The sequence below is a fragment of the Chlorocebus sabaeus genome, chromosome 14 (assembly GCF_047675955.1).
Source record: "Chlorocebus sabaeus isolate Y175 chromosome 14, mChlSab1.0.hap1, whole genome shotgun sequence".
Lineage (NCBI taxonomy): Eukaryota > Metazoa > Chordata > Mammalia > Primates > Cercopithecidae > Chlorocebus > Chlorocebus sabaeus.
The window spans coordinates 24,656,005-24,673,290 of NC_132917.1; the positions used below are offsets into that span (position 1 = coordinate 24,656,005).

Here is a 17,286-nt window from a genome sequence, read left to right on the forward strand (position 1 = left end):
AGCCCAGCTACTTGGGAGGCTGAGGGGGGAGGATCACCTGAGCCCAGGAGGTTGAGGCTGCAATGAGCTGTGATTCCACCACTGCACCCCAGCCTGGGTGACAGAGAGAGAGACCCTGTCTCAAAAAAAAAAAAAAAAAAAAAAAGTACCTGTTCAATTATCTAATGTTTTATTGAGTTGCTTATTTTTTCTTATTGATTTGTAAAAATCTTTATGTATTCTACATATATATTCTTTATCTATATTCTTTATCAGATATATACACTTTGCACCAGAATATTTGTAGCACTACTATTAGTAATAGTAAAAAACTGGAAACAACTCATTTGTCCGGCAGTGGAGGAGTGGATAAATAGTGGTATATTCTTCCAGTAGAATACTAAATATGCTATACAATGCTATGCTACTGCTATGAATCTCACAGATGTAATGATGAGTTAAAGAAGCTAGGCACAAAAGAGTATTACTGTATGATTCCAATCATATAAAGTTCAAACCAGATCAAACTAATCAATGAGCGAGGAGTCAGGATTCTGGTTATATTCGGGGATAATGATGGAATAGGGCTATAAGGAGGGTGTCTGGGTGCAGGTCATGTTCTAGATCTTGATCTGAGTGGGGGTTACATAGGCGTATTCACTTCATGAGAATCCAGAGGGCTGCACATTAATGATCTGTATAATGCTCTTCTATAGTATGTCACACTTCAAAAAAGTTTACAGAAACAGTTCCTTCCTAATTTTCACAGGACCTAAGAGCTAAATACGCAGCCGCAGCCTGATGTTTTTCTCTGCTCAGGGTTTCTTGTGCTGTGCCTGTGATAGCTCTTGGTGTCCATGGAAACCAGACGGAGACAGCATGGTGGGAAAACAAGCCAGAGGGAAACTGGAGCCGTGAAGCTTCGCGCATGCGCCTGCGACAGAGGAACAGACCCCCCACTCCCGCACCCCTCACGAGTCTTCCCTTCCTGTACTCTCAGATCTCAGTCGGCTATAGCCAGTTCCCTGCCACCACGACTGTCCACCTAGGACAACTCTGGCTGCTTCTTGTGATAATTTACACCCATAACTGCTTCCAGCCCACCTTCTCCGTCCCTGGCTTTCATCTTCCCCAACCCAGCGCGAAAGTTGGCCTGGCAGGGACTGAAAACAAACAAACAAAAAAGGCCTTCCTTGGATCAGGAGACACTAATGCCTCATTAACCTTACTGAGGGCATAAGCCCAAAAAGGCCTTTGAGTATCCATGGTGAACGTTACAGACTCCGTGCGTAAGAGCATAAGCTCTTTACTCACTGTAGTGTTCTCTGTATCCTTGCTCCGAGCTTATGAATCCCTATTTTAAACAGAGTTGTATCACCTTGTTATCTGATTTTTTAGGTCTGCAAAAACACAGGGTAGAAGTGAGTGGGTGAAATTCTCCCAAGGGTGCCCACGTGCCTGGCTTTGTTAAGTTTGGGAATTATTCTGGATATATCTGGGTACAAATGTGCATATGCAAGCATATGTGTGGGGTCTCTGGGTATACTCATGTGTTGGTTATAATGACTGTGTGTGAGAGAGTGTGTGCATTAGCATCTACTGCATCTGTTGGCTTTGTGTGTGCATATTGAATGTGTGCTATATGAGGACGTTTGTGAATGAATTTGTCATTTTGTGGGTTTATATGTGTATATGTGATCAGATGTAAAATATGTAAATGAGAATTTACACTTTTTTGACTGTAGGAAATATGACAGAGCATTTGTAGGGCTGCTTATAAGTTTATGTCTTCAAGCTAAACTGTAAGTTTGCATGTGGATTTATATAGGGATAGCTCTAGGGAAAGTTTCCAAGTCATATGGTTGAACCATATGGCATTGCCATTTTTGTGGGCTAAAAATGGTTAAATATTCTATACTTTTTGTATGATTCAAATTAATGGGTGTGTATGTACATGTGTATACACACATACATAAATTCAAATTAGCATAGCCCCAGCACCAATTAGTAATGCTATCAGAGCTAAGAAGATGACCACCATGAGCATGAGATCCGGGAAGAAACTTAACATAGACCTTGAGGGAAAGATAAGATACAGAAAGAATAATGAATAATGGAACAGAAAGTTGCAAAAGGGAAATAGTGGGAAATGAGGGTGAATGTTCCTTAGCCGAGAAAGCCTTCTCTGACACTTGTTTTGTATCCACACACCCCAAGTTTGGCTCTGCCTCGAGCTTGTACAACCCCCATGTGGTGACTCTATGACAACACTTGTCACCTTGAACTGTAATTGTTCATCTAATTGGCTGTCTTCCCTACCAGGCAGCAAGTTCACTGAGAGCAATGACTGTCTCTGTAGTTCACTTGTATTCCCAACACTTAGGACAAAGCTTGGTACAGAATGGAAACTTAGCTAGCATTTGTTGAAGAAACGGATGGCTGAAAGCCAGGTCTTCTGATAAAGCAGTACATTGTCAGGCTAAGGAGTGCAACTTGTTCTGGTCAGTGCATGTGACTATCAGTTCTTTGGCAACTGACAGACATTTTGGAGAGTCAATTAACATGCACAAAACATCATTTAAAAATACTAATTTAGGAGTGGTATCAATAATACACAGAAGTAGGTCAGGTGAGGTGGCTCACATCTGTAATCCCAGCATTTTTAGAAGGCTGAGGCAGGATCGCTTGAGACTAGGAGTTCAGGACCAGCTTGGGTAAGATAGAGAGACCCTGTCTCTTAAAAAAATAAAAATTAAAAAAAGGCCAGGTGTGGTCACACCTGTAATCCTGGAACTTTGGGAGGCTGAGGTAGGAGGATCACTTGAGCCCAGGAATTCAAGATCAGCTTGGGCAACACAGGGAGACCCCATCTCTACAAAAAATTAAAAAATTAGCCTAGGCATGATGGCTCACACCTGTAATCCCAGCACTTTGGGATGCTGAGGTGGGTGGATCACTTGAAGTCAGGAGTTTGAGATTGGCCTGGCCCAAATGACAAAACCGTCTCTACTAAAAAAATAAATACAAAAAGTAGCCAGGTATGATGGTGGGCAGAACAAGTCACCCTATCCACTTGTGCATGCCTGTAATCCCAGCTACTCAGGAGGCTGAGGCATGAGAATCGCTTGAACCTGGAGGTGGATGTTGCAAAGAGCCAAGATCGCACCACTGCACTCCAGCCTGAGCAACAGAGGGAGACTCTGTCTCAAAAAAAAAAAAAAAACAAAACCCAGGGATGGTGGAACACATGTGTAATCTCAGCCACTGAGGAGGCTGAGGTGGGAGGATCGCTTGAGCCAGGAAGGTTGAGGCTGCAGTGAACTGAGATCACACTACCGTACTCCACCCTGGCTGCCAGAGTGAGATCCTGTCTAAAAAAAAAAAAAAGGAACAAAACAAAAGAAAAAACAGAATAGAAAGAAGTAGGTTATGGTTAGCCATTAGAAGCCCAGTAGTTCCTAGGCATGTGGTAATAAATACCTAGATGACAATGGCAATAGGAATGGACAGCAAGGGAGAGATGAAAAAACTACAATGGGAACAGCTTCTTGGTGACTGCTAGGTGTGGAGCAAACTGAGAAAGTGGAGTGAAGGCTGACCCCAAGTTCTGGAACCTGAGTGGCTGAAATGATGACAGTCACTCTGACAGAAATAAGGAGACCCCAAAGGAGAGCTATTAAAACGATCTGTTTTGAACATGTTGTAATTTTGGATATTGATATGGTTTGGCTGTGTCCCCATCCAAATCTTATCTTGAATTGTAATCCCCATAATCCCCATGTGTTGTGGGAGGGACTCGGTGGGAGGTAATTGAATCATGGGGGTGGTTTTCCCCATGTTGTTCTCGTGATAGTGAGTGAGTTATCACGAGATCCTGATCACTTTCCCCTTCTGCAAGATATCACACTGGTCCATTACATTGATGACATTGTGCTGATTGGATCCAGTGAGCAAGAAATAGCAAGCACACTGGACTGATTGGTGGATCATTTGAGTATCCATGGTGAATGTTATAGACTCCGTGCATAAGAGCATAGACTACCATCTGTGGACTCATGGAATGCCTTATCCACTGTCATGGTATTCCACACAGCCCTGCCTCTGACCAAGGCACTTTCTGACTGAAAAAATGCAGCGGTGGGCTCATGCTAATGGAATTTGGTGGTCTTACCATGTTACCCATCATCCTGAAGTAGCTGGATTAATAGAGCAGTGGAGTAGCCTTTTGAAGTCACAATTACAATGCCAACTAGGTGACAATACTTTGCAGGGCTGGGGCAAAGTTCCCCAGAAGGCTGTATACGTCCCAAATCAGCTTCCAATATGTGGTACTGTTTCTCCCATAGCCAGGATTCATGGGTCCAGGAATCAAGGGGTGGCAGTGGAAGTGACACCACTCACCATCACCCCTAGTGACCTACTAGCAAAATTTTTGCTTCCTGTTGCAGCTATATTACGTTCTGCTGGCCTAGAGGTCTTAGTTCCAGAGGGAGGAATGCTGCCACCAGGAGACACAGCAATGATTCCATTAAACTGGAAATTAAGATTGCCACTGGCCACTTTGGGCTCCTCCTGCCTCTTAACAGGCTAAGAAGGGAGTTACATTGCTGGCTAAGGTGATTGACCCAAACTATCAAGATGAAACCAGTCTGCTACTCTACAGTGGAGGTAAGGAAGAGTATGCATGGAATACAGGAGATCCCTTAGGGTGTCTCTTAGTATTACCATGCCCTATGATTAAGGTCAATCAGAAACTACAACAACCCAATCCAGGCAGGACTACAAATGGCCCAGACCCTTCAGGAATGAAAGTTTGAGTCACTCCATCAGGTAAAAAACCATGACCGCCTAAGGTGCTTGCTGAAGGCAAAGGTAATAGAGAAGGGGTAGTAGAAGAAGGTAGTTATCAATACCAGCTATGCCCACATGACCAGTTGCAATAATGAAGAGCCAAATGTTAATCACCAAGATAGTGGAGAAAATGTCTCCAGGACATGTCAGAGGTCTTCATGGCAGCTCCTCCCATCACAGATCTGAAGGTTTAGGAGGGAAAAAATGGTTTTATGGTCCAGGCCTGGGGCTTTGCTGCTTTGTGCAGTCTCCAGACTTGGTGCCCTGTGTCCTAGCCATGGATAAAAGGGGCCAATGTACAGCTCAGTTTCTAAACATTGGTTTAGAGGGTGCAATCCCCAAGCCCTGTGGCTTCCACATGGTATTGGGCCTGTGGGTGCACAGAAGTCAAGAATTGAGGTTTGGGAACCTCCGCCTAGATTTCAGAGGATGTATGGAAAGGCCTGGATGTCCAGGCAGAAGTTTGCTGCAGGGATGGAGCCCCCATGGAGAACCTCTGCTAGGACAGTACAGAAGGGAAATCTGGGGTTGGAGACCCCACACAGAGTCCCCACCAGGGCATTGCCTAGTGGAGCTGTGAGAAGAGGGCTACTGTCCTCCAGACCCCAGAATGGTAGATCCACCAAGGCTTGCACCATGCACCTGGAAAAGCTGCAGACACTCACTGCTAGCCTGTGAAAGCAGCTGGGAAGGGGGCTGTACCCTGCAAAGCCACAGTGTCAGAGCTTCCCAAGGCCATGGGAACTCACCTCTTCCATCAGCCTGACTTGGACGTGAGACATGGAGTCACAGGAGATCATTTTGGAACTTTAAGGTTTAATGACTGCCCTTATTGGTTTGTGGACTTGCATGGGGCCTGTAGTCCCTTTGTTTTGGCCAATTTCTCCCGTTTGGAATGGGTGTATTTACCCAGTGCCTGTACCCCCATTGTATCTAGGAAGTAACTAACTTTTTTTTTTTATTTTACAGCCTCATAGGCAAAAGGGATTTGCCTTGTCTCAAATGAGACTTTGGACTTAGACTTTTGGGTGTATGCTGGAATGAGTTAAGACTTTTGGGGACTGTTGGTAAGGCATGATTATGTTTTGAAATGTGAGGACATGAGATTTGGGGGGGCCAGGAATAGGATGGTATGGTTTGGCTGTGTCCCCACCCAAATCTCATCTTGAATTGTAATCTCCATAATCCCCACGTGTCATGAGAGGGACCTGGTGGGATGTAACTGAATCATGGGGGCAGTTTCCCCCATGCTGTTCTCATGATAGTGAGTAAGTTCTCACAAGATCTGATAGTTTTATAAGTGTCTGGCATTTCCCCTGCTGGCACTCATTCTCTCTTCTGCCACCCTGTGAAGAACTGCCTTCTACCATGATTATAAGCTTCCTGAGGCCTCCCCAGCCATACGGAACTGGGAGTCAATTAAACCTCTTTTCTTTCTAAATTACCCAGTCCCAATTATTTCTTCATAGTGGTAGTGACCGGAGGCAGACAAATGCCTAAGCAGATAGGGGTGGGTCCCTGGTGAAACCCAACCTTTAAGCCAAAGACAGTTGCAGGTAAATTCTCAGACCAGATGGAAAACCTGTCTTCCCATTTGGTGCACTTTCCTCTGATGGATCCCACCCTTCACCTATTTTACGTATACCTACCCTTCCCTAATTGTTTTTTTTACACTGTCGTGCCCACCTTTGAGTGGTAACTTTTTTATTTGCATACTCAGAAACCAATCAGCATGCACTCACCTATTCTGAGCCCATAAAAGCCCTAGAGAGAGAAACCACACTGAGAGAGAAACCAACAGACTACAGGGTTATGGGACTACCCCACATCCCCTCTTTGCTGAGAGCTGTTCCATCGCTCAATAAAATTCTCTGCCCTCCTCACCCTTTGAATCATCAGCATACCCTCATTCTTCTTGATTGCAGAACAAGAGCTTGGGAACCACCGTATGCTGCTACAAGCTATAATGCAGGTGGACCAAATGAGTGGGGCACTCCAGCTGTAGGCCTGGGGCCCAGCAAAGCCCAGGCTGGGGGTGGAGGTTGGGGCATCACTGGCCATGGAGGTCCCTGGGTGGCAGAGTAGCTGAGAAAAATCCTGCATCATATCTGGGGGCTCATCTGAAATTTGTCAGAAGGGTGAATGAATGTGAACATATAACTTCACTTTTTTCTGAGGCTTCTTGTCCTTACACTGTTTTTCTGAAGGTAGACAAAGCATCAAACTTCTGGTTAGCTAGTTAAGAGCAAATAGCATAGCCGGGGGCGGTGGCTCATACCTGTAATCCCAGCACTTTGGGAGGCTGAGGTGGGTGAATCACCTGAGGTCAGGACTTCAAGACCAGCCTGGTCAACATGATGAAATCCCATCTCTACCAAAAATACATACTTTAAAAAAAAATTAACTGGGTGTGGTGGTGCACACCTGTAATCCCAGTTACTTGGGAGACTAAGGCAGGAGAATCACTTGAACCAAGGAGGAGGAGGTTGCAGTGAGTTGAGATTATGCCACTGCACTCCAGCCTAGGTGACAGAGCAAGACTCTGTCTCAAAACAAACAAACAAACCCCAGCAAATGACGCAACTGCAGAGGACAGGATGCTGAAGAGGAACCCTCACCGTCGCTCTCAGGAGTTGAGAATGTTGGCTTTGTTCCAATCCAGTCTTTTCTATGGCATTTCTCTTCTTTCTGTTGGGGCTGTCATGGCACCCATCTCTGCTTTTACAATGCCGAGAGTGTTGTTGCAAACTACATAAATTACTGTTAAAAGGGGGCATTTGGCCCAGTCATCAAAAATGTAATTCAGAGCAATGCAGTTTCTGCCTTCTTAGAAGAGGGGAGGAAGCAGTGATTAGGAGTTTCTCTCTCTGTTGGAGGAACCCATTTGCAGAAGATCAAGAGGCTTTTTCCCCCAGGCACCTTCCCCTCCCTGCACTTAAGATGCTTTTTTTTTTTTTTTCTTTTCTCCAGGATGTCAGGAGTTAACACAGCCCTGTGAATACAGGGAGCTTTTCTATGCAAGAGTGTTTTTTGTGTTTTTGTTTGTTTGTTTGTTTTTTTCTGGAAGGGGGAAGGCATCTTACTAGGCCAGGACACCAATTCACGGAACTCCTTTTTCACTGCTTTGTTTGAAGAGGACCCAATTCCACAGCTTCACCTTAGCATTTGGCTTATGATAAGGAAGCACCAAAGGAGCAGCCCTGCCATCTGCTGGCTACAGTCTAGTGAGGGTCTCCTGGGACTTAACGCAAGAGTCCATGTACCCTTCTGAGGTATCTTTTTGTCCCAAACTCAATTCCAAGCTTTTGGTTGAAGTCCTAGAAAGGAAAACTGGATCTAAGGGATCCAGAGACAGATGGCAACAGAAGTCAAGGGGCACAGCACAGCTGAGTATGACTAATTCCTGCTGATTAGGTCTCCCTCTAGTTCATGGATGAGGGTCATACCTGTATCCGTGGCATAGATGAGGTTACTGACAGCAGGGAGGACAGGCCAGCGTGTAGGTGAGTGTGGATAGTTCCTACCCTCTAGACCTTCCTGTTACATGGGTGAAAGCCGTGTTGGCACTCATGGGTGGCACTCTGTCGAGGTTGCTGGAACTTGGGGATATAAAGATGGAAGAAAAAAGGGGATGTCTTTTCTTTCTCTCCCTTACATGCCCCACATATTCACTGGGAAAAGAAAGAAACAAAGGGACTCGTTTTTCCCCTCTTTCCAGATGGGTAACCAACCATCTTCAGTCTGTATTTCTCTCTAATGCATCCTGAATCACTGGGACTCCTTTGGGGGAAAAAAATGCTTTCTTTTTTCTTTTTCCTCCTCTGTCCTATCTTCACGGATGGGTAATTGTGTCCCCATACCGCAGGACACTCCACTCGGATGCATCTCCCAAATTGGAAAAAGTTTAATTTCCCCAAACCCTAAACTGTTTGGTTTAAAAATAAACAAGGAAGAAATTACAGATCAAACAGAGCAAATCTCCTGAGAAGGGACTACTTTTACAGTATGCAAAAACCTCTTTATCTGCTCCCCCATTAGGAGACTTCAGGGTCAAAAGGGCACCATAGCTCAGGGGAAGGGAACCAAGAAGCCTGACTTGCCAGCAAAAGGGTGAAGTTTTTTACCAGTCAGACTTTTGGCCTCTCTTTCTCTGTGCAGACCAGTTGAATGAATGATAAAAATCATTGTTTATATCCTCTGCAAAGTTTTGATTAGTGGAAAAAAGTATTTGTGAGGCTAGTCTTAAACTGTATGAAGCTAGTTAAGAGAACACACAAAGAACTTTGTGTGTTTCTCAGTATGGTTCTGTCATAAGGAGGAGTACCTCAGGATAAAACATGGGTTAACTGCTCATGCCAGCCCATCAAACTGATCAGTAACAAACTTTGCTGCAGGTCTCTTAAGAAAAAAACAAAAAGCTGAATGAGGTCTCCATCTTGTTTTACATCCTTGGAAACGACCTTGTAACCATGTGGCAGTACTTTCTTTTGATCTCTGATCTCTGCCATTTTACAGTGGTGACGTGAGTTCAATCCTGGCTTAGAGAATGAGTACTTTCTGATTAATATTTGTGTGACTTTTACCATTTGCTGATTCTCTTTTCCTCTATGAGCAACTTCTAGCTTCCTTTCTTAAATCTTCCTTTCTCTGAGCTACCTTTAAAGATTCTAAGTTTCATAAAAACTGCTTACTACCTGTTTGAAAATACCTCGTACACTCAGTTAAATCATAACCTTAGTTGAGACTTGTTGGTTTCATCTATGAGGTTATTTTTGGTAAAGTTCAAAAGCCAGAAATATTGGCTGTTTGGCCTGGTTAAAGTCAGGTAATAAGGGATTTAAAAGGATTTTTTTTTAAAAGAGCACTGTGGTTAAAAGTCAGCTTAATTGAAAGTGGATATCCAAGCTATAGGTTTATCTGAAAGGCCTTTATGGGTGTTTTTTTGTTTTTGTTTTTGTTTTCTCGGATCTTGTTTTGCTGGAAAAGGGTTTGTTTGTTTGTTTTTTCTCAGTTGACTGAATTAATTTTCCCATTCTGCCTTGCCACTCTTAATGCATGTATGAGAGGCTCTAAGATAACTTCTGATAGTCTGGGACTGCTTGGGGAAAACTGTTTTCCTCATGGAACCCCAGGAATTAAAAGTGAATAACTCCATTTCAAAATCTGTTTTTGTCTTCCAGCTGTATCTGCTTATTAGGCCCTAGAAACTGCATGATTTTCTAGACCTGCTTCTTGAAGTGCTCCACCCTGAGGCCAGTAACCCAATTAAGAAACCAGCAGATGACAAATCTTACAACTACTGGATCTTCTTCTGTTTGTCTGTGTAGTTATATATGTGTATGTATGTGATATTTATATAAAAAAGAGCTCTAATTGGCTTCTAAGAAAAATAAGTGCTTAGATCAAATATTTTTTGAAGAAAAAGAGGCTGTAATGCCTTTTAGTTCATGTGACTTTAATCTTTGAGAAATAAAAACAGTTTTAAAGAGTATTGGCAAAATACAAATGTCTTGAAAATGTAGACATGTAGTCTAAATTATATTCACATATTAGGTTTGCTAAATGCTTTAAGATCATGAATTACTTCTTTGGCTTTTGAAAATTGTTCGAGTTGCTTGCTTTACAATTTGGTGAGGCCTGGGGATCTATGGAATTAACCACACCCTTAACTATTCTGGAAAGGGCCAGGCCTTATCTGCACCTAGCACATAATTAAAATAACTTGCCATGTTTTACATTAAAATTAAAAATTGCTAACAGTCACCATTATAACATGCAATTGAGACTACTGAAAATAGATTTACATGCAAGGTATGTAAGGGAAGTAAAATGTGTTTTTAGTAAAAGATTATAAGAAGGCATGGGAATGTAAGTTTTTGCCTAGTTTAGAGGGTTAAAGGACTGTTTCTGATTAAATAAGATAAAGCTAAAGGTCTAAACAAGTTGTGAGAGGTTTGTAAAAATTAATCTTACAAAAGAAATTTTATGTGAACATATTGACTAAATTCAAAAGGGTATTATATGGTTTTTCCATAAATTGAGCATTGGAATAAAAGCACAGCAAGGATTTCTTAAGGCACTGATCTGCTCTTTAACAAAAATTTGTACAGAGTTATAAAAGGTTTTTAAGAACCGCACGTCACAGTCAAACTGGTTAAGATTGGACAGAATTATCTATGAGGACTCACTAAAAAAATTGAGGTTGACATTAATAGTAGACTAATGCAAGGGTGAAATTTGACTTTCTCTCCCTTGAACAAGATTTTCATGTAATGGTAAAATATAATGAAAGATTTTTATTGGCCTTGTGAATAAACTACCAAAAAAAAAGAAGGAGAAGACAGGAGGCAGATTGTTTGGAAAGCTAAGTCTTCTCTCTTAATGAGTAAAGATTTTTGCCTTGTAATTTTTGAGTCATTGTTTTAGCTAAATAAAATGACTTATGGTGATCTGGAATTCTGTTCCATAATATCAAGTGTTTTAAACCTCTAATGTATTTAACATGCTTTCCAAAATCAAATTTCAGCTTCAAAAATTGTCTTTTTGACCTCTATCTTTTGAGTACTACAGAAAGCCCCTGGAGCATCCAAAACAGAGGTAAGCAGGATTATTTGACATGCTTAGTTACATGGAATTGCCAAAATAAAAATAAGATTAAATCCTCTTCAGGTCATATTTTAATGAATAATATTAATATATGTTCCAAAATTGTATGGGATTTCTATAATTCTAATGTCTGAGTATATGTGATCAATCATAATTAAGGTTATTATGTTAAGTTGTTGTAAACCACAGAAGTAACCAAATTTATTTGTCAATCATGTTTTTGACTGTGACTACCTGAAGACATCTTGTCATTCACAGACGATTGTTGTAATCTTGTTTTGATCCTCTTCAAAAGATGGTTTATAATCAGCTATAGGACTTTGACAGGTGCTCTTAATTGCAGGTTTCTGATAACTTTGGAGATTTGGAATGGAGGAAAACATACAAGACTCATGAAGAGCTGAAATGTTCATGAATATCAAGCAGAACAAGAGTTGATGGAATGGGCTGAACTAATAGAAAACTGAAGTAATCTTTTATACATTTTTGCTTAAAACATTGCTGATCCTTGTTCTGTTTTTCAGAGTCAGGAAAACTTATTTTGAACTATTTACAGCTTTTAACAATTGAGTAAGGTATACTCCTATGAACAAAGTTTGCTTCTCTATGGCTGGTTTCTCCAGAATTTGCAAACAAGCTGTGAGGTTGTTTTTCTGTTTGTTTGTTTGTTTTTTGGTTTTTGACAGAATTTTGCTGTGTCACCAAGGGTGCAGGGCAATGGTATGATCATGATCTTGGCTCACTGCAACCTCCATCTCCTGGGTTCAAGCAATTCTGCCTCAGGCTCCTGAGTAGCTGAGATTACAGGCACCCACTACCACACCTGGCTAATTTTTTGTATATTTATTAGAGATGGGGTTTCTTTTTTGTTTGTTTGTTTTTGAGATGGAGTCTCGCTCTGTCGCCCAGGCTGGAGTGCAGTGGCCGGATCTCGGCTCACTGCAAGCTCCGCCTCCTGGGTTTATGCCATTCTCCTGCCTCAGCCTCCCGAGTAGCTGGGACTACAGGCACCCACCACCTCGCCCGGCTAGTTTTTTTGTATTTTTTAGTAGAGACAGGGTTTCACTGTGTTAGCCAGGATGGTCTCAATCTCCTGACCTCATGATCCACCCGTCTCAGCCTCCCAAAGTGCTGGGATTACAGGCTTAAGCCACCGCGCCTGGCCAAGATAGGGTTTCACCACGTTGGCCAGGCTAGTCTTGAACTTCTTACCTCAGGTGATCTGTCTACCTTGGCCTCCCAAAGTGTTGGGATTACAAGCATGAGCCACAATACCCAGCCTATTTGTGAGTTTTTTTTAACTTATGGCAATATACTTATTTACATCAGTGCAATAAGAATCCATTTTATTTTGTAACACGATGCAATTGGAGAAACTGGTTGTTTTACCAAGGCTTTGATCGGAAGGGTGTGCTCCCCTTTACAGAATCAAGCTTGACTTGTAGAGCCAATAAAAGCCCTTGGGAAATCTGATCTAATTCCTTGTCTGCACAGTCCCTGTACAGGGTTCCTAACCTGTGGTGAGTAAAAATTGTCACTTTCTAACAGGCCCAGGATCCCCGAGTTATCTTGGCACCTCAAGAGGAGAGAAATTTACCCAATTCATAGGTATCTGAGGGTACAAATCCATGGCTGAGCTCAGATTTAAAAAGTCTTATCTGAGATTCCATGTGGAACAGAGTTCCATCAAAGCCAATTTTAAAAGCCTATGTGACAAATAATTATTCTTGTTGTACTTTATGTAAATCATCAGACCAAGTACAGTACTAAAGTTTATTTTGCAAATAACTCAGTCCTATTATGATTTGTTTTTAACAAAAATGAAGACTGGAGAGGGAAAACATCATACACTTGTCATTAAATTATAGTCTCATTAGTCATTTTTATGTTTTGCCAGGTTGGGTGCCTGCCAGATTACAGGCGCATGCCTGTAATCATAGCACTTTGGGAGGTGAAACAGGCAATCACCTGAGGTCAGGAGTTCAAGAACAGCCTGGCCAACATGGTGAAACCCCATCTCTACTAAAAATACAAAAATTAGCTGGGCATGGTGGCAGGCACTGGTAATCCCAGCTACTTAGGAGGCTGAGGCAGGAGAATTGCTTGAAACTTTGGAGGCTGAGGTTGCAGTGAGCTGAGATCATGCCACTGCACTCCAGCCTGGGCAACAGAGTGAGACTCCCTCTCAAAAAAAATAGTTTTTGCCTACATTTTAGACTAACCATGCTTATTCCTGCAAACCAACCAGTGATCTCCAGCTGCAGCTCAGAAGAAACAAAAGGGCTGGGTAATGTAAAAATCTGGATCAATATTCTAGTTCTGGGCAATTATCCTGCAAATTGTGCCAGGTGATAGGAGTAAATAGGTTGCCCATAACCCAGGGATTTCTTTGTTTGGGAAAATAAGACCAAGGGAGCTAACCAAACCAAGCATCATGCACCCAAATCTTAACAGGCATAACTATAGCCACCAGTTATCTGGGCATGTTGGCAGCCTTGGGACTTTTTAGCTGTCCTTACCCCCTTGTTTCGTTTTGGTACATGTTTGGTACAAGTCTTCTAATAACTGGTTTGTCTCTTCTTGCCTTCAGGCCATCAAACTCCAAAGAGTCATGCAACCAGAGCCTCAGATGATGGCTCCATTTTACCAGGGACCCTTAGATAGGCTTTGAGAGAGATCTGACTCTGTCTTCCAAAAACAGTACTCCCTGTCAGCAGGAAGCAGTTAAGATCAGTCACCATCCTTATCCTAGTGGCAGTTAGATGTACCTCTTCAGAGTGGGGAATTGATAGTGATGGGAGGCAGACAAATGCTTAGGCAGATAGGGGCCAGTCCCCAGTGAAACCTGACCTTCAAGCCAAAGATAGTCCTGGGTAAATCCTCGGACCAGATTGAGAACCTGCACACTTTCCTCTGATTGATCCCCCCCTTCACCTATTGTACCCTTCCTTAGTTGGTGTTTTACACTGTCATGCCCACCTTTGGTGCCCTTGTTTTAACTGTTTTTTTTTTTTTTTTTCATACTCATAAACCAATTAGCATATACTCCCCTATTCTGAGCCCATAAAAGCCCCAGAGTCAGCCACACTGGGAGAGAAACCACCCCCACATCCCCTCTCTGCTGAGATCTGTTCCATTGCTCAATAAAATTAGTCTCTGCCCTCCTCACCCTTTGAATTATCAGTGTATCCTCATTCTTCTTGGATACAGGACAAGAGCTCAGGAACCGCCAAATACAGGTACAAACCATAACACAGATGGGCTGAGTGGGTGGGGTGCCTCCAGTAGCAGGTCTGGGTCCCCAGTTGGCAAAGTGGCTGAGAAAAATTCTGTGTCAATAGCAGCATGAGAACAGACAAATACAGTAAATGTTAGATAGGAATTGAAGTTAGCAAACAAAAGGACATCCTAATAAAGATGACCAATAGGCAGTTAGATATGTGAGATGAGCACAGGCAGGAGGCCTCAGGTGCAGATATTCAGTCACTCCCTCAAACTTAATCTTATTGTGTGTTCAACAATGGTCTAGGTACTGGGCATATACCAGTGAACAAAACCAAGTTTCTATCAACTTTTAGAGTTTCCTCATCTCTGAAAATATTTTTCAGCTATTCCTTTACTTACTTACATATAGTAAGCATAGTTATGTTATGATCTGTATCTAAAGAAAAGTTTTATATCTGAAGTCTTTGCTGGTCTGTTTCTACTGTCTGTTGTTTCTGCTGCACCTCACTCATATGATCTTATTTCTTTGCATGTTTGGTTATCTTTGAGTTTAGATTTACATTTTACTCATAGGGATCTCCTGATAATTAAAATGAAGCTATCTTTCTCTAGAAAAGATTTACTTGTTTTTGTATATGGCAGTTTAGATAGTATACCTTTAATTCCAAGGCTTGTGGTTACTTGGTCTACCCTAAAGATGTGAATTGGGCTTCAAGTCTATATAAGGACTAGCTCATGGTTTCAACCAATCAGAGATGATTTTCTTTTTTATCTTCCCCTGCTGTCTTCAGCATGCAGGCAACTCTTCCTATAGGATGTGAGAGGGAGAAGGCAGTTTACTTCTATATATTTATCCTAATGGTGTACCCCTTTGGGGGTCCAGCTTTATATGTGGGTCTATTAGGTTGCATTGGGCTTTGATTTTTTTGTCCTCTCCCTTATGAGTCTGTCAAAATTACCATTTGGTTTCACAGTTTATATAAACAAATACTCTCAAAGTATAAAATGGCTGCTTGCTTCTTTGGGTTCTACCTGTCTCTTAGATTTTTTGCTTAATGAATTATTTCTAGATTTCGATATCTTTGGTGCTTTTATGAAGATATTTAAATTGTTTTATTTAGCATTTTTGTTGTTTTCAGCAGGAATACTGGCCAAATAATCCAGTCCGTGGTTATCAGAAATCAGAAATCATTTTGGCATATGCAATTAAAAACTGTAACCAAAGTAGCAATCTCTTAAAAACTTATAACAAGCACCATTCTTAATGATCAAACATTTTGAAACATTTCCTTTAAAAAAGACAATGGTATCCAATATTGCCACTTCTGTTTAACATTGTCTTGAAGAACCCAGCCAGTTCAGGAAACTGTGGAAAAGAAAAAGAAAAAAATGTATAAGGATTGAAAATGAATGTACAAGAGTATCATTATTTTCAGATCATATGATTCTCTACATAGGAACCCCCCAAAGTCCATAGATAAATTTATTAGATATAAAATCAATATTTACAAATTGATTATATTTCTAAAATAGCGATAGAAAATATAATTTGAAAATATCATTTACAGTAGCAACAAACTACAACAAATATACAAAACATTAGTAAAACCTCTAAGAGAAAATAAATTTTATTTAGAGCTGTTAAAGAATACCTAAGCCGGCCTGACACAGTGGCTCATGCCTGTAATCCCAGCACTTTAGGAGGCCGAGGCCAGCGGATCATTTGAGGTCAGGAGTTCAAGACTAGCCTGGCCAACATGGTGAAACCCTCTCTCTACTAAAAATACAAAAATTATCTGGGTGTGGTGGTGCAGGTCTGTAATTCTAGCTACTCAGGAAACTGAGGCTGGAGAATTGCTTGAACCCGGGAGACGAATGTTGCAGTGAGCTGAGATTGTGCCACTGCATTCCAGCCTAGGTGACAGAGTGAGATTCTTGTCTCAAAAAAAAAAAAAAAACAAAAACCTAAACTGGGTGCTGTGGCTCAACCTGTAATCCCAGCACTTTGGGAGACTGAGGCAGAAGGATTGCTTGAGCCCAGGAGTATTTTTCACACCCCTATTTATTGACCACATTTGAAGCTTGGGGAGATGAGAGATGATCCCATATTTTCTTTTGCAAAGAAGACCATCTAATGGGAGCCTGCAGTCTTGAGGATTTTTGCCCAGTGAACTTACCCCTTCTTGCCTGTGACAATGCAACTTCTCTTAGAGAATTTCCCCATTCTTCAACCTTAAGGATTTCAGGCACAAATTATGAATCACTAAGAATCTAGCAGCAGCTCTAGAAGCCTCCAAAGAGAATTGCACTTCCCCAACAGAGGGACAGGAGGTGGAGTGTAAATATAAAAGAACAGTGGATGGCCTAAATCAGTATGTGTCACTCTTAAAGAGCCACAAGTGTTTGACTAGGAAAAAAGAAAAAGAGACGAGAGTAACGAGAAAGAGACACCAAGATCAAGAGGAATGGGGTAAAGGAGATTTCTATGAGGTGTTACTGGATAGGTCTTTATTAATAGACTCTGAAGGATATAAATAGAATTGGAATTCCTTTTATTTAATTAATTAATTAATTAATTAATTTTATTTTTATTTTTTGAGATGGAGTCTCGCTCTGTCGGCCAGG

General features: G+C 41.7%; 1 long non-coding RNA gene across 1 annotated transcript; it reads left to right on the forward strand.

The window, feature by feature from the left end:
• Window positions 1–260: 260 nt before the first annotated feature.
• Window positions 261–15,583, forward strand: LOC119627199 (uncharacterized). The gene is made up of 5 exons (XR_005243267.2): window positions 261–4,647; window positions 5,800–5,897; window positions 10,011–10,167; window positions 11,357–11,427; window positions 11,780–15,583. It is a non-coding gene; the product is annotated as an uncharacterized lncRNA (long non-coding RNA).
• The last annotated feature ends 1,703 nt before the right edge of the window (window positions 15,584–17,286 follow it).